The following is an 18,400-nucleotide window of genomic DNA, read 5'->3' as shown; positions in this document are numbered from 1 at the left end:
TTTGGGGGATGATGTGTTTTAGGAATTACCCCCATCTTTCAGGCTGCAGAGTTTGGGGGATGATGTGTTTTAGGAATTACCCCCATCTTTCAGGCTGCAGTGTTGGGGGGATGATGTGTTTTAGGAATTACCCCCATCTTTCAGGCTGCAGTGTTGGGGGGATGATGTGTTTTAGGACCTGCCTCCATCTTTCAGGCTGCAGAGTTTGAGGGATGATGTGTTTTAGGAACTGCCCCATCTTTCAGGTTGCTCATATCACCTCTTTCCTCGCAGCAGAACTGAAACAAATCTATGTGTGTTATGAGGGTGCAGGAAGCTCTTTGCAGACCTGGGGGTATGTACTCTTCAAATGAAAAAAAAAAAGCCAAAAAACCCCCACAAACCAACTAAATTAGAGCAACCCTTGGTGTGACTGCACCCCTCTTGTGAGAGCACTGCTGCATATTCTTCGTTGTATTTATAAATAGGGCTGGTTTTATCATTACACAGGGTAGGAAGTTGCTGTCATTTGCACTTCTCTTTTTCTCAGCTCATGCACAAGAGCTCCCAGGGCTGAGTTTGTAAATACAGATGTGGATAAACAGCAACAGATCCACAACAGTGCAATATGAGGCCATAATTCCACCGGGCCAGAAAGCGTGAAAGGAACCCCAGGTAATGGGACTGTTTCTACATATTCACACAAATAATCTCAGCCCGTGTCCTGACACTAATACAGGAACACAATCTTATGGAGCTTGAAATCTTCCCCTGGAGAAACAACTTTGCAAGAGCAGAATGGGAGAAAACACGCTGTGTAGAAAAGAATGTCTGTAGCTTTGCTTGTTATTTGAACCAGGCTGATTAATCTTTAAGATCCAGCAGCTTTTCAGATTTTTGCCTTCCCTCCCTCCCCCATTTTACCAGTTTTTTTATCAGCACTTTAAAGTAACAGCACACCAAGGGCTAAGCTACACCCTGGACTGGGCCCACAAATGCCACCAAGTGCAAAAGCAGCAGCTCGTGTGAGAGCTCAGAGACCACCAGGCAGCTACAAAAACAGGACAGAAGTGGAATATAAACCAAAAAAAAGAAGTGGCACGTGTGGATCTCAAAGAGCTGCCCGAACACAGCAAGCCCAGCCCTTCAGAAACCATGACAGGACATCGAGGAACAGCCTCAAGTTGTGCCAGGGGAGGGTCAGGTTGGACATCAGCAAGAATTTTTTCATGGAAAGGGTTGTTAAGCATTCCAACTGCCCAGGGAGCTGGTGGAATCTCCATCCCTGGAGGTGTTCAAGGAACAACTGAACATGGAACTCAGTGCTCTGGGCTGGGTGACAAGGTGGGGGATCAGTCAAAGGCTGGACTGGATGATCTTGGAGGTCTTTTCCAACCTAAATGACTCCATGATTAAAAGTTTTCCAGGAGTCTTCTCCAACTGGAACCATGAGGGCTCACATCTAAGCTTTTCTCTGCAAAACTGATATCGTAGGCCCTGGTAAAATTTGAGATTGTTTGACAACAAACAGATTCTTTAAAAAAAAAAAAAAAAAAAAATCTAAAAATCTGACAAAAGGTGCTAATATTGCCAGCCTGCTTTTCTATGCAGCAAGGTGGGAATGGAGGGCAAGGAGAAGATATTCAGAGAAATATGAATGAACAGAAGGCATTTATAAGGAGCCTGGGGTTTTATAAGGAGCCCAGAACCTGGAGTGAGGGCTGTCTTGGGCATGAAATACAGGCCACCCCCTTCCCAGGAAAGTTCTTGTAGTCTAAAGCCCCAACTGTGAGATTCTGATCCCACACATAAGGTGAAGTATCTCTATAAATGTTTTTAGGTCTGGGCTGTAAGTGAAAGGTAGTCCAAGGAAGTCCTTCAGCACACCAGTGGGAAACCTGGGTTATGTGGAACACAAAAAAAAAAGGTGTAACAAAACCTCAGTATGAAGCACAGCACAGAACATTTCAACAGCAACCAGGCAAGTGCTGCACCTCAGGAGAGACCTTCCTATTCCTAAGGAGTTACTTGGGAGATAAGGAAAGAGGAGAGACAATCAAATCACCACTAACACTGGGATGTAACCCTGTTTTCCCACAGCTCAGGTCTAACTGTACCATGCAAAGGCTGTTTCCCTTCACTACAACAAGAATTCCTGCATAAACCATAGAGATGCAATGCATATGTTGCACAAAACTGAGCTTACATAATAAAGAGAATATATATTTGCTTTGATCTCAAGTTGCCCCATAAATTTTTAATAGCAGCTGTAAAACAGAAATCTTGGGCTAGAAATGCTCAGCAGCAATGAAATTTAAGCTTGCTACTCATTTCGGGTTAAGAAAACCCATTTCCAAGCCATTCCTTGCAGAACTGTTACCAACTTCTCAGCCAGGAGAAATGCAAATGTCATTCCCAGCCATTTATCTGGAGATCATTTCCCTCAACTTGGCTCTCTCCAAAACAGAGGGATAAGGGACCATTCAAGCTGGTTTGTCATCTTTGGTCCTGTTAGCAGAGACATGGTGAAGTTCAGACATCACAGTCCCCTCATTTTACATTTCACTGGAAGATGCCTCTATCTGGTTGGGTTTTTTTTTCTTCCTCTACAGAGAAACTGTTAAACCAAAAGTACTAAAAAAATAACTTCTCTCCGATGCACCACAAATAGATTACAGTTTCTAGTTCAAGTGCAAAGGGACAAAGAAACCAAAAATCTTTTTATATGCAGACATTAAAGTAAAAGCAGGAAACAGAAGAACATCTGGTGACAGAAACATTAACCCTTGTGCTTTCAGTGATGCAACTCACAGGAATTTCATCTGCTTTTCAGCTCCTTCCCCCTACACTAAGGAATTACCACTGTTGTGTTTGAAACAGTGTGTTCACACACACCCTATTAAAAAAATAACCTTTTAGGGAAACTAGGAGGCTCCAAACAGCTGCAACTATCAAATACTTATCTAGGAAAAAAAAAAACCTAAATAAAATAAATATGAAATAAAAAGGAAAGTCTCACACAGAGGCGTTTTAGAGGAGGAAGATTTTTAGAAAACAGTATTTGGGGGTAGAAAAGAGGCCAGATGATTACAGGGCTGTATGATATGATGAGGAAGAGCGAGCTAATGGGATATAAAACTGCATACACTGGAGACAGCTTTACAAGTTGGAGAAATGACAGCCAAATAGCAATCACACCACACCAAAAAGGGACTGACAAGGCAGAAAAAAAACCCCCTTATTTCCTAAATGACAGCAGAGTCAGTCCTTACACATGAAGGGTACACAGAGCTGGAGTTAAACAGTAACTGAGAGTCCTACAGATGTTTGGAGAGGCCCTGAAATGGAGAGAAATCATTCCCTGCCCTTGCTCTGAGGTTTTCCAGCTGCTCTGGACACGGACAGGTGTGTTTTCCTGGATGCAGGGAGGTCAGAAATCCAAGCTGGGCGTGTCCTGCCAGGGTTAAGCACCTGGAGAGTCCTTCCTGCTGGCTCAGAACTTGGAGCACTCCCTGAACCACTTGGAGCCAAACTATTCCAGTTGGATCAAGCATGAAGTCACACACAGGTCCATGTCATCCCAACCAATTCCATGGGAAGCAAACAAGAGAGTTATTAAACAGCCCTGTCAACACAGTAACAGGAGGGATTTACTCTCCAGTAGACAATTTAAAATATTGTATTTGTCATGACTTAAGTGGCACAGGACAAGACTCAACAGGCATTGAAAAAAAAACCCACCACCACCACCACCCAAAAAGACTAAAACAAACAAACCAACTAAAAAAAAGGTGAGTTAATTTAGATATTAAGGGCATTTGCTCACCAGGAACTGAACTAAAAACAGCATCTCCCTTCACAAGCCCCAGGAATGTGACATTCAGCGGGTGGAGAACATTATCATGGGCACGTGGCTGGGGATTTAACATGCCTGGACCTCTCTCTGGCTGGAAAAGGTGGGATACAAAGGATACAGAGAACACCTGCAGCACACTGGGAGGGTATTTCCAGGAATATGCTGGGGGATTTATCAAATACTTGCCTCGTTTTTCCAGGCTCTCCTCAGCATCTACCCCTTTATCCAGCCTTGAGCCAGAGAGAAGGCAAACTTCTGATCTGACCACGAGAGCCACTCATTTATTAAACCCAGTTTTAACTGAACTCAGTCTTTATGTTGTGTTTTGCAGCTCTCACATAAACATTACTTTATAGCTGCCCATATCCAGAGGTACAAACCAACGTAGCTCTTTGTTGGTGCAAAGCAGAGCCTGGTTTGAAGTAACACTTTGAGGACATATTTTTATTTTATTAATTATACATTCTAATGCATACGTATTATTAACACATTTTTAATTCTTTTCCAGGGCACGTTATTTTATTTTTTTATTTCATATTTTATTTTATTCGTTTTTATTTTATTTCTTTTTTATTTTTTTAATTTTTTATTCTTTATTTTTAGCGGTGCTGCGTGTGCACCACTGCTGCTCTACAGAAAGAGAGCAGGAACCTCCCTGAACCCCCCATTTCAAAGTCTACCATGTAAAACACCAACTAAACAACTGGTTTTTACCTCTCCCCTGTGCCATCCACGGTGTTCAACCCAGTAAGAGCTGCCTGTCTCTAAGAACTACCACAAAACACTTCAAAAGCTCCACTTTTCAAAAATCAGGTGGGAGAAAGAACAGGGGACAGGATGAAAACCACAAGGATGTATCAGCATGGAAATTATTGTTTTCATTTCCCTCTTTGCACGTAGCACAGACCTGCAGAGGTTGGAGAGCATCCCTTGAGCTGGCCAGGGTTAAACACCCCGTAAATGCAATTTTCTGGTGCGACTTCCTCCAAAAAAATCCCTGTGAAGGCACATGATGGATCCCCCTGGATTTAGGCTGTGCCTGGATAACAACTGGATTAAAAAAATACGTTTTCCTACAAAGCCCAGCAGTCTCAGAGCTGTGGGGTCGGGATGGCTGAGCCTGACGGTTTCTGAAACCCAGGAGAACGTTGTTAAATCCCTTTTGCTTCATGGCTGACTTAGGCCAAACTCAAAAGTTAGTTAAAACTGGGTTTAAGCTAAGTTTATAACCGGGAACTACGACTGCAAATGGCACAGGAGGAGGTACAAAAGCAAGACCATCAACAGGAGCAGAGAAATCAGGCAAGAGAGACTCAAAACAGAATAACAAGTGCCATTATTTGCAATTTCTCTGCTTCCTGCAGGCCCCAGGCACGGTCCAAGACTCTCCTCAGCAGCTCTAAGAGCACAGAGCTCGTATCCAGCACATCCAAATTAACGCAGGAGAGTTTAGGAGGTCTCCCCAAGTAATGTCTCCACACAATTATAGCTCAGAAGTCATAACCCCTCCCTTTAATATTAAAGAAAAAAAAAAAGATACAGCATTTGCAGCCAAAATGTGCTGATAATACTGCAATGGCAGCATGGCCCTGAGCCTGCAGCCTTCTCAGAAGTCATTCTCATTAGAGGAAAACCCAAGGATCATCCTCTTTATCCAGTTATTTGCAGGACATTTAACACTGGAAGGGCAGAGCTGTGGAGTTTTTCAAGAGTGGGAGAGGAGAGTTTAAGTGTTTCAACCCCATCACTGTGCAGGTTTTCTCTGGAAGAGGTGGAGAGCACAAAGCAGAGCTGGAAAGCAGCACTCAGGAGGACACCAGAGGCAAATTCCTACCATGAGGGGTGGGGGGAAAGGCTGCTCACTGTAAATTGTTTTGCCAAATAATTGGAGGAAGGGCCAATGTCTCCTTTGGAAAACTGACAGCAGAAGTCTGTCAGAAGCAAAAACAATGGAGCATTAATTATTCTTAAGTATAAAGGACCGAGAACTCAGTGATCTGCTAATTAAAAACACGAAATATCCTCAATATAGTTCCAGTTCAGTTCTTGGGAGAGCCGACACAGAGCAATCCCACCCCCTCTAACATTAGTTACAGCTTGTTTTAAGGACTCATCCTTAAAGGCACTGAAATTTAATGGAAACTGCAGATATTCAGTCCTTCTATTCCATATTCAAATATCTGAGCTCACACAAAATACACAAGAGAGTCTTTATCAACTCTGTTCTGTTCCAACAGTTCTGGAAAGCACCGAAAAGTAACCGGCAAACCAGCTAAACTTCAGCCCTGGAAAAGAGCTCCTTGAAGGCAGCTCTGGAGGGGTTCAAAGGGGTGAAGTTTCATTTTTGTTTTAGCTGGTCATCCAGCTAAAGAAGCAGAAAGCAGCTCTGATGTGTGAGCAGCAGAACAGAATGTCTGCAACGGTCACAACTCCTCTTTTCCTCTCCCTTCCTGTGAAGCGACAACGCTGAAAATTGAACGTGCTTGTCTTGATTTCTGCTCCCACGTAGCCAGGGTGTTTTGTGAGGGACAGAAGAAAACTGAGGTTCCTCCAGCCCACCTTTCCCACAGCGTTTTGCAAAGGAGGGAGTGGGCAGATGTTCAAGATAAATCAGGATCTGTAGGGATCCTCCTGCACTGCAGGACCCACAGCCTTTCAGGAGAAGTTCTATCCTCACAGTGTCTGCAACCAACCTATCAAGGGATCCACAAAAACCAAAATCACAGAATCATTTAGGTTGGAAAAGACCTCCAAGATCATCAAGTCCAACCTGTGACCCATTCCCACCTTGTCATCCAGCCCAGAGTACTCAGTGCCACGTCCAGTCATTCCCTGGACACCTCCAGGATGGGGACTCCACCCCCTCCCTGGGCAGCCCCTTCCAATGCTTGACAACCCTTTCCATGAAAAAAATTCCTCCTGATGTTGGAAATGCTGGACAAATGGCCACCTTGAAACCCAAAGCAGAAGGAAAGGTTTTAAATTCACCCTCAGTGAGGGCTGAAGGGAGGCAGCTCCATGGAGCACAATTTTAAGCCTCATGATATCCCAGCTGGGAAAAGGTGCCCACATCCTTTGCTCCAAGCACTGGGCAGCTCCAAATCCTTTAAGGACAAGCAGAGGAATGGTCACACAGGCTCATGGTCACTGTCTCCCTTTTACCTGCCAGCTCACTAGTTGGACACCCCCAAACTATAAAGTTTATTTCTCCTCTCAAAGCTTTCATTTTCCATTAAATTCACTAAAAACCCTGGAGCTTCCCCCTCTAAGCCAGGCAAGGGCCCGAAGAGCAGCCTACCTGCATTCCAGTTTCCACCCCGGGTTATTAGCCAGACTGTTTAGAAAACAATTTTTAAATGCCAGCTTTTATGTATTACAGTTTTATTAATCTTGAATGATACATCATAGGTGCAGGACGCATAAAAGGGTTACGGAAACATGGTTTGCATTTTAAAACGCTTTAGTGAAAACAAATGAATTCTCTTTATTAAATGAACTGAACCTTGCTGTGTCCTCCACGGAAAGATTTCAGTATTACTGAATCTCTTCCCTCATTGTTCTTTTTTTCCACCTTATGTTAGGGGAGGAAAACAAGGATTTCGGCATTTACGGCTCCCAAATGGTTTCTCAGTTTTGAATTAAATAGTCTGTGATATGAACTATCTGGATACACAAAAATGAAGAAAATATTCTCTATGCATATGCAGAAGAGGCTTTTTCTGTCCAAAAATATACAGGTTTCCCAGTTCACCAGCTTCTGGTTTCATGTGCTCAGCCAAGAGTGACAACCACCACTCCACCGGTTTGACTTGATTTGAGACATTGGCAGTAAAAATACATTGCCCAGGTTCTGCTGGAGTCCACAAGAAAGGGAGGCATTACAGCAAATTTACAGGCTTAAAAAAAAAAAAAAAGGTATTGATGTATTTGATATATTTTAACCTATTGAAACAGAAAACATTTCTAGCAAAAGCCAAATTTCGAATTCAGGTTACGAGCTCGAGTTTAGGTGTAATTACAGAGTGAAGGTAGAGATGCTTCGCTGCCGGGTTTATCAGCTAACTCAGCCAACAATCAGCTTTTATTCTTATCAAAGATACAGATGCATTTGCCACTAAACAGATCTGTTTCCCACAAACTAGACATGGCCTCCAGGCTCCAGATAAGTAGGGAATCTGGCCCTGTAGCAGCCCAAAGCTCCAAGTACAGGAATTTTAAGACCTTCCCAGAGCAGTATTTATTTAAATTGATTATTGTAAACAAATACAATCTAAATGGACTGTCCCGAAGCAAAGACTCCACATGTTCATTGTTGAACACCCCGGAGCCCCAGATCCAGTAATGCTCCCAACTTCCAACCACTTTAATCTTCATTTTAACTATTTTATGAGTCATTTATATCCACCTAAGCACGCAAACACAACGACCCAAAAAAGATCTGAATCCCAGTTTTCCAGGTCTACAAGCCTCAGAGGGGAAAGAAGATCATACCTCAAGAGGTTACATGTTCCAAACCCAAGGTTTTATGGAGGAAAGGGAGGTTGGAAGGTGAGAGAGAGGGATGGATTTTCCATAACACTGCAATGCCACAGGAAAGGGCCACGTTTAATGTAATCAAGCTCTACATTGCAGCCATATGGAAACAATTTCAGTCAATAAACAACTGCTGCAAAAGGCAGCAGAGGAACATAAAAATCAGATCCTGGCTTAGCCAGCAGGCAGGAGAGCCACTGGCTGAGCTCTGAGGCTTCCGTGGCAAGAAATATCCACGCCCACCAAAACTGCACAGGTTTGGGTCTCCATCACTCCAAACTTCCACACCTCAAACTGCAGGAGCACAAATGGCACGACTTCTTCCACAGTGCCTTCCCCAGAGATCCTGTGCCCCAGTCCTCCTCCCTTTCTTCCCCTTTCCAAACCTTTCCTCCAAGCCTATCGCCCTTAACAGGCTTCCCGCTCGACAGCCACAAAGGAATCACACATCCCAAACTTTAGATACCCTCTGCCTGCAATTTGCAGGTTTCTAAACAGAGACTTTCTAAGGGAGCAAGTCCTTAGAAACACCCACCCCGAAAAAAACCCAAACAACTAACCCAAAGCACAACACACTTCGCTTCCTCCTGCCAGCGGTATTTAAATGAGGTTTGGTTCCCCGATCCCGTATTATCCGGGATCCTAAAAAGCCATGGCAAAAAGACTGCCTGTCCTACAGAAAAAGGCATTCCTGTGCACTGCTGATTACAGCTGCAACACCCAGGGAGTAAAAGCTAAATCAGTTTGGGACAGGAAAAGGGAAATTCAAGGGAACAAGCCAGTGAGCGAGCGAAGGCAGCTGCATTTTCAACAAAAAGCAAGAAGGCACAGTGCTATGAATAAATCAGAATTTACTTGAGTGTGACACAGGAGTGACACCACCATTTACAAGAATAAGTGTCTTCAGAAGTGGACACCTGTAAAGGTTGGGAAGGTCTTCACTTCCATGGAATCTGGCAGGAGACCCACCTCAGCCACCCAAAAAGCACTGCCATGATATACTTGCAGACGTCCAGGAACAAAACCCCTTGGGATGTTCCTCTTAGCAAGCAAAGTGCAAGACTCAAGATATAAAACCCAAATATAATAAGAGTAAGAAAATTTAGGACCCAGTGACTTTGTAGTGGAAGGGAAAACCACTGAAAGTACTGGGAACAGTTTGATGTTACACTGGGGCAACATGCCCTTGTCATGTGAGGAACCTTCTAAATTCACCAGTAATAAAAGACGATTTCCAGCAAATCCATTAGCAGGGAAACATTTTAAATCAGCCTAAAACCTGAGGAGGGCCTTCCCCCCCAGGCCTGGTGGATGTTCATGTCCTGCCAACGCCCAGGAAGGGGATGGAGCAAATCTGCAAAGCTGTAAATCCACCCAGGCAGAGAACAGGCAAAGAAAAACGTGAATTTTCCCAGTGAAGAATTAGGAGAACAAGGACAGCAGCAGTGCCAGTCAGCATGTTCTAATGGCAAATGTCTTGATAAAGGACTAACTTTGTTCTCTGAGATTACAAATGTAGTTGAACAGGAGAAAGTACATGCACAGAGTGTACCCTGGTTCTGGGGGAAACCCTCGTCGGCCGCTCGGTATCCGAGAGCTGTCAGTCAGCCAGTTCTTCATCCACTTCCTGGCATTGCATCATGCTAATTTTTTTTTTATTTTTTTTTTGTTGTTGTCACTAAATTTAAGGTCTGATGCAGCTCAACGTTTTTATCACTGCAGATAAAAATCTGTGAGTGACACCAGGACTGCAGAACAACAGGAGGGAAGGATGGCAGGAGAAAGGAGGCTGAATACCTGCCTTAAGTCAGCTCAGGGAAGCAAAACACGGCGGAATACAAAGGCCAATTTATAATCTAAGAAATGCAGACTGTAACTGCTGAAGTAAAGAATGTCAGTGCTGGAGCAGGGAGGCTCAGGAACAGCATTTCCCTGGAACCTTTGAAATGGCTGTGCAGCAAAAAAGGGCTACAAAGGCACCTCGGAATTTGGTCTGGATCAGGCACAGGCCGGAACAGGCACCTTTTTTGGTTTCCACAATGTTAAAAATAAACAGAGGCCATGAAGAATCACCGGATGATCTGAGTGCTGGAGAAAATGCCTCAGAGTGAGACTTAAAAGCTCAACTCTCTTCCCTTATCTATCAAGTAACTTGATTACAGAGTGTAAGTACCTTCATGGCAAGAAAGTCCTGGATACTAAAGGGCTCTAATCTTGTCAGGAAAATCCTAACAAGAACCAGCAGCAGAACTTGGACTAATTCAAATTAGAAATCAGCCACTTATAACTACCAAGAGAAGTGATGAGCCTGAAATTACCAGTGATGGACACTTCAGGGCTGGAAAGCTTTCAAATTGTTTTTAGCCAAACATCATTTACTGGTCTCAGTTTCAGAGTAAATGATTAAAATTTAAAGGCCTGTGATACAAAGCATATAAAACGTATCAGGGAAGGCAATTTAATTATCTGTTCTCGCCTTAAATTTTATGAATCTCCAATATGTTAACATCACTCGACTTCTGTGGACCAGGAAATTAAAGAGGGAGGAATAAGTTTCAAGTTCAGCAAGTTCCCTCTTTTTCAGACTTATCACTAAACAGCACCACTCCATCAAACAGATGGAGCTCCCATGAAATACAAACAGCCAGGGAATGACCCACTCCAATGCCTGGAAACCACGTGGAACACAATTTACTTGGGAAAACTCTGATCAGCCACTCACCTCTCCCATCTGTGGCATGAAAAAAATCAGTATTAGCTTAAATAATTAGTTCTCAACCACAATCTGACACTCGTGTTTATACTCCTGATGTTTATTATCCTCTGCTATCCAGCCAAGAATCTCCACATACTTTGTGAACGTGAAAGCACCTCGACAGCCCCGAGAAGGATTATTTTCATATTACACACTGGAACATCAGCAAGTCAAGAAGTTTGCCCTGGGTCATGACAGAAGACCTAAGGTAGAGCCTAGAAATGAGATTCCCTTGCCAGGAACTTCCCTTTCCAACACTGGAGCACCACTTACATGTCAGAGCTGCTGCACATCCCAAACCCTGGCAGTGAAATCACAGAGAGGTTTCTGGTGAAAGCTGACATTGTAATCAGAGAATCTGATCATGGCAGAGAGAAAGTGTCCAAAATAAAGGTCAGAATAAACACCCAAGTAGAAACAGCTCTTGTATTTGATGAACTAACTAAGTGCTTGCTGCCATCAGAGTCACAGGGAAGAACAAAAAGCAGATTCAGTGCTTGGTTCGGGGCTCGGAGGGAACAGGCAGCTCGAAATGCAGGAAATGACTATATGCTGCACTTCCCAATTGATAGGACAAGGGCTTATCAGGAGAACAAGACTGGCTGTTCACAAGGCCACTGAAAGAGTGCCCACAGTATTGTTTCAGTGGCAGTTATTCTACTGCTGAACTTGAAAATTGCAAGGAAGTGGAAAGAAAAGAAGGGGTTTGAATATAAAGTTCAAAAGTGAGGAGAAGACCAACACCAGGAACTCAGACCAACTGAGATTCAGGCAAACATAATTAATGTATTTTTTTATACCTGGCTTATAAATTCCTTCCTTCACCCAATGTTAAAACCTCATGGTTTTCATGAATGGGTTTCTCATAAATGTATAACCTAAAAAAACATACTGTACATATGGAGAACGAAAAAAAATGCCACCTCTATGCATGAAGCAGGTGTTAAAATTTGTTTCCTCAGGCTGGAAGAAACCCTTCCACAAGAAGCAACACTCCACCCATTGGACAAAGAGACTGGAAGCACCACCTGCCTGAATTCCATGGATGTACACACGAAGTGGGATCTTTTCCAGGTGTTATCACAGAACTGATTTAGGGGTATTCACAGGTACAACCTGACCAAGGGCTCTGCCTGGGAATAAGTTGCAGGCTGGTAATTGCCCTGAAACCAAGAGGAGATGATGAAGTGAACATTAGAGAGGAATTCTGTAGGAAAAAGTGAACTGACCTTCCACACCTCCTGGCTGGCTGCACAGGGAAGATAAAGCAGAGCACACTCTGTCAGAAGCACTACAGCAGTTCCCAGGTATAAGAGCACACTTTCACTTCAGACTCTGCCTGCAGCTTTGATTAAGAACTGGGAAAGGGAAATCTGCACACAGACAGGGAGAATAACCAGTTAGAGATGATGATTTTTATTTTTTTTTTAATTCTTGAAGCAAGTTGAAACAGTGGTTGTTCAACCTTTTGGTGTCTGAATCAAAACAGATGATAAACATGCACGTGCATTCCTGAGATAGATCTGAAGCCCAACACTGAAAAAATCCTATTAAATGAAGCAGAAGAAAAGCAATGCAAGAAAAAGGGGATCCCTTACAGTCTAGGGAGAAAGTTTACCCCATAGTGCTTTTGACCTGATGGGGGGGATATAATGGATTTAAAAGCAAAAAAATTAACTGAATAACTAAGGATGAGAAGTGTCAATCCACAGAAGTCAATGGAATATTAGAAATCCTCCCATCACTGTAAAAAAATCTCGTTGACTTAGGTACTCTTAATGAGCACATTAGGTGACCAGCCAATAAATTCCTTATAAAGTTAATATATATATATATCAATATATCATAAAGTGGAATAGATGGGGAAGGGACATCTGTGTCCAACTGCCACTGACTCAGTTCGTGGCCTCTGTGAGTCACTTGGCCCTTCTGCCTCGGTTTCTCTGTTTCTAAAACGCCAATACCTCAGCCAAGCACTTCCAAACCGAGGTACAGTGCACTGTTTTATCATGGAATAGCCAAGGAGGACAGTGGCTCTGCCACAGTGATGGAATGAGAACCAGCAGACCCATATTCCACCAGCCAGCACAGGAGTTACGGCCGTAAATCGATCGCTCCCAACGAGGTTTGGTTTTGTGAGGCCGTAACTGTCACGGCAGCAGCTCCACAACTGTGACACGAGCCCTTTGCTCAGCCTGTAGCAACAAGAAGCCCCTGGCAAACCCAACTGCAGCAGCAAAGAACAGAAGCACCCCAAACCCACTAAAATTTGAAGCTGTCCATGAGAAAATCTTCCCCACGTGCTTTTACGGTCACGGACTAACGCCGGGTAAGCGCCCGGTCGAGAGGGGAAAGGAATCGACCACTTGCATGTTTAAAAAAAGACCAGATTCCAAGTGAATGTATCTCTTTTTTAGCAGGCACAACACAAAAACAAACGTGTTTCTCGGAGTGACAAGACGAAATTTTCAGTTGGTCAGCAACTGCTTCTCGCTGTGGAACCACATGACTGCCCCAACACATCAGAACATTTTATCTGCCAGCCTGCAGTGAAGACCACGGAGTTAATAGTTTGCAACCTCCTTTCCTCCAGAAGATCTTCAGAGTTGAGTAATAAAATTCCTCACATGATTTCAATGAGAGGGTTCACTCGTCAGGGGCTGTTTCGAGACAGTGTCATATGTCAGGGAGGTGCTTGCTCAGATCAAGTTCTCCAACCTTGTGTTTTCAAGGCTTCAGTGAAAATGAAACAAAAAAAAAACCAAACAAACAACCAAAAAAAAAAAAAGAACCTCCAGGCTCTAGAGTTTGAAACTGGAGGAAAGAGAAATAATCTCTAGATGTTATTTGCAAAATGTGAAAGTTGGCCAATTAATGAGGGGAGAAAGAAAAACCCTGATTTAAGCCCTGGCAAACCCCTGAGATCAGAGACTGATTACGAGTTCTGCCGCTGAGTTCTGCCGCTGACTCCGTGCAGGAGCCTGGGCAAGTTAATCCCTCTACACCTTGGTTTGCCACCTGCCAGATGAAAAATAACACTTTCCTTTCATATCCTGTCATTCCTGCTTGCATTGTTCCCCAAATTAAAAGCATTTGTCAAAACACTTATCTTTAGCATTAACACTGGGAATTGCATTCACAGCCTCCACATGACTGAGTGCTCACATACAAACTCTTCCTACACTTTGCTCCCCAGCCATCCTCATTTAACAGGAGTCAGAAGGGAGCTTTACTCAATATGGGAATATTAGAATGATAAACACAGTTTATTACTAACCTTATGTATGAAACCAGCTTTAGAGATATGAGTTAAGACGCCCCAAAAAATCAAATTCTCCTCCTTACCTCCCAAAAATCCCACTGTAATCACAGTATCAGTCTCACTGCATTGATAACCCACAAGATCAAGTTATCAGCACAGGTATAATTAAAGCTCAATCCCACAAGGACATGGATGCAAAATCCAATCCCTGCTCCGCTAAAATCAGTATAACATGGAATCAACTTCAGGGACTTTAGAACTGTCAGCGCTGCACAAAGTTATCGACAGGAGGAACAAAGGCATCTTTTTTTCTGCAGTAAAATTCCTAACCTGACAGCATTTTGATTTCAAATCCTAAACTTTGAAGAAGATGAAAAATATTTGCCACAGAATCCCAACACTGTAACGTGTCATCCCGCAACGTCCCAACACTGTAACGTGTCATCCCGCAACGTCCCTAAAAGCTCTGCACAGAAATCACTGTGAAGCTCAAGCTGCTTTCTTTAGATTAAAATGAGCTGTTGTTCCATGAAAATTGATTGATTTTCTAGCACATTAAACCAAACATCTTCAGAGATCCCTCGGTGAAAGGGACAGCACAGCCTCCTCCTTTCTCGTGGCTCAGTTTCATTAATTCTTCCAGTTCCCCGCCCAAAGACCCAAATTTCACCACTGCCCCACTGACACACAACAAAAAAAAAAAAGAGCAGTCCCAGAAGTTAACGACGGAACAATTCCTGACAGTCATGCTCATTAAAAATTCATTTTATTAAAAATTAAATTAGCTTTAAAAGTGAATGTCAGAACCCCACTGTTTTCCCAGCTCCAGAGAGCGATGAGAAAACATACCAAACACTCCCATGAACTTAGGGATTATCACTATAAAGTAAACACTTCACAATAATTTAATTTTCAAAACACTGGATAGCCTTGAACTTTTAATATCCTTCTAAAAGAGACCAGTAAGACTCACACTGAAGCTGCCTGCAAAATAAGCTTTCTGCAGCTGACACCGGGCACAAATTCCATGGAATTATCGGAATCACAATTCTAGAGAGATGCACGTTGTCTAGAAAGGTCAACAAATGAAAGGGACCGCTTGAGACTGCTCAGCAAAGCAGTTCTAGAGACAACCAGGCCTCATCCACGCGGGGTTTTCTTCCAGGTTTCCTTACCCCTCCCTAAAAATCCTGCTGTTTCACCTAGGATAGCATTCCTGGAGCCCAGCTGGCAGCCTGCACACCACAATGTCGTCTAGACCTGCTCCCAACAGTGGGATGACACAGGAGGAAAAACGCTGATGCCTGTTCTGGTGAGAAGGGGAGGAAGCACAGGCTGAGTGAAACTCGAGTTTCCTCGTTCCCAGCCTCATGCCCGGGCTCGTTGGGTAATTCTGTCAACCAGACACAAAAAGTTGTGGCCGTCGTGGGGGTGAAGAATAATCCTCACAAAAAGGGGGAAAAGAGCTCTCCCAAACCCCCGTTTTTCACCTGCAGAATCAAACCCTGCCCTTTCCAAGCCCGCTGCTCTCAGGACATGCAGACAACACACACATCCCTGCACAGAGAACATTTCCCATCCCTTCCTTCCTTCTCCCCTGCCTGCATCTCCGAGATGTTTTCTCCAGCAATCTGGGAGAGGAATGGCAAAAAGGGAGATGCAAAACGCAGAAATAAATTAAGTTTGTTCTCCGCTGTTGACGGATTTGGTCCTACCATGACAGGAGGGAAAAAAAAAAACACGTTAGGAGTGATAAATCCATATATACCTACTCCAAACTACACCCCACTTCCCAAGGGACACGGTATAATGGTAAATAAATATAGATGCAGCTCCTACTAATGAGGCCGGGTACAGCAAGGCCAAGGAAAATGCAATCATCTCGGGGAAAAAAACCTGCTCAGGACTCCTCCTCTCCCATCCATGGAGGAAATCAAATGCCAGCTGCACCATCCCAGGAAGGAAGCAGAGCCTGTACCTGATGAGCCCTGCAGAAACGAGCGAGTCATATCACGGGACTTCAGGCTTTCGTCTGCAGAGCACAATTCCTCGCTCCGGTATTTTACGTGGCATCATTCATGCAAATTGTAGGGTGGTTGTTTTGGGTTTTTTTCCCCCACCGGTTTTCTTTTTTTTTTCCCCTCCATCCCCACTAGTTTGAAGCAGGGGCACGTAGGTAGTGTCTCTGAGATCCGCTCTCGCAAACGCGTGCCTTCCCATCAGTTTAACACTTTCCTCCCTATAAAGTTTAAATCCCCGCAGTTTTTGTTCATAAACGTTCGGCACTTAAAAGCCACCGAGTCACACTCCCACAGTTGTTACTTGAGCAGAACAAATTGAGAGAGACCTGACTCCACAAACATGCTTAAACCTTCATTTCCTCTTCCTTCTTCCTTCCCCACCCCCAAAAAGAGCATTTTTTTTGTCCCCAGCACGAAGGAACTGGGAAAAAAAAACCAGCACATGCAAGCAAGGCTTTTCCAGACCTATCGCAAAGAACGAAATGCTTCCGAAGAAGTGCTTTGCAAACATACCAAGAAACGCTCTAACAACCGGGAAAAAAAGAACCCATCAGACAAAACTGAGGTCGAAGAACTCGGCGGGGTCTGGCTCGGGTGTGTGTTCTGCACCTAAATACGCTCGGCTCTTGTTTAGTTTTAACCCCGGAGCAGAGGAAAACACTTCCAGCAGAATTCCCAGCCGCTTCCCCCGACCGCTCCTGCGGTCAAACACACTGTTCTGCCTCTCCCTTCCCCCCCCCCCAAAAAAAAGATCCCAGGCACGGCTACAAAAGCATTTTACCCCCACCCCCCCCACCCCTCACCTCTTCCCAAGGAGTGCAAAAAAAACAAGCGTCTGACACCCCACCCAAGCTCTCCTCGCACATTTTGGGAATGACTTCCCTCCCGGGTCCTCCTCCTCCCCCCCTCCAACCCGTCCCCACGTTAAAACTCTCCAGCAACCAGACACCCTTTTCGGGTTCACGCCTTCGCCCTCCCCGAAAACCCTCCCCAAAGCCCCGGGAGCTGCAACAGATCCCGCAACCAGCGGGGTTTGGGGCAGCCCCGACCCCTCGTCCATCCACCTCCACAAAACTCCCAAAAGGAGCCCCCCGAGCCTTCGCACGCCCCCAGCCAGGGTTCCATCCCCGCAGGGTCGGAGCCTCTCCCTCCTTCCCCTGCCGCCCCCGGGGGTCCCGGGCACGGGGAGTGCCGGGGGTCGCACCAGCCCGGCCCCAAACTCCGCGGCGAACAAACCCCCGGACACCCCCCAAGCCCCAGCACCCACCCAGGCTGGGAGGGCTCGGCCGCCGCCGCCCCGTGCCCCCCACACCCAAGGAGGAGATGGGAGGAATCCGAATAAATAAATAAGCGGCAGGAACAGCGAACCCCCAAAGCTGCCCTGCCCTCCCGCAGCAGCTTCCCGGGGACACCCTTCTCCTCCTCCTTCTCCGCGGAGCCCCCCAAAGCCGCGGCTCCAACTCCGCCGCCCGAGCTGAGGGGCTGCCCCTGCCCACCCGCGGCCGCCCCCGGGTGCCCCCCTCACGCACATCCCGCTCTCCGGCTCGGCGCGACTCCCGGCGGTGCCGGGGAGGGGGGACCCCTTCCCGCTGCCCTCCCTCCCTCCCTCCAGCCCACCCACCCGCCCGCCCCCTCCCCTCGCCACCGCCGCTCCCCCCCCTCATCTCCCCCCGTCCACACTCACCTCTGGGTGCTGCCGGCGCCGCCGCCTCACCATGGACCGGCGGGACTGGGGGGGTCCCCCCGCCCGCCCCCGCCCCAGATTGAGGGGGGATTAACGGGGGGCGCTGAGGGGCGAGAACAATAGGGGGGAGGAAATCCCTCGGCCCCCTGCCCCCCCCCCCCGCCCCCGCCCCAGATTGAGGGGGGATTAACGGGGGGCGCTGAGGGGCGAGAACAATAGGGGGGAGGAAATCCCTCGGCCCCCTGCCCCCCCCCCCCGCCCCCGCCCCAGATTGAGGGGGGATTAACGGGGGGCGCTGAGGGGCGAGAAC

The 18,400-nt window shown here is 45.7% G+C and overlaps 1 protein-coding gene and 1 long non-coding RNA gene across 2 annotated transcripts in view; one reads left to right on the top strand and one right to left on the bottom strand.

The window, feature by feature from the left end:
- The window catches only part of HMBOX1 (homeobox containing 1), a 102,789-nt gene extending 84,556 nt beyond the window's left edge, over positions 1-18,233 (bottom strand). The window contains exon 1 of the mRNA XM_017830463.1: positions 18,091-18,233. The gene's annotated coding sequence lies outside the window, so the exon portion shown is untranslated. The remainder of the gene's footprint in view (positions 1-18,090) is intronic.
- On the top strand, positions 12,798-16,080 carry LOC108504929. The gene is made up of 3 exons (XR_001877312.1): positions 12,798-13,452; positions 13,541-13,728; positions 15,592-16,080. It is a non-coding gene; the product is annotated as an uncharacterized LOC108504929 (long non-coding RNA).
- Positions 18,234-18,400: the final 167 nt, after the last annotated feature.

The sequence above is a fragment of the Lepidothrix coronata genome, unplaced genomic scaffold (genome assembly GCF_001604755.1).
Source record: "Lepidothrix coronata isolate B3197 unplaced genomic scaffold, Lepidothrix_coronata-1.0 Scaffold179, whole genome shotgun sequence".
In the NCBI taxonomy this organism is placed as follows: domain Eukaryota; kingdom Metazoa; phylum Chordata; class Aves; order Passeriformes; family Pipridae; genus Lepidothrix; species Lepidothrix coronata.
This window is presented reverse-complemented; position numbering and strand designations above follow the sequence as displayed.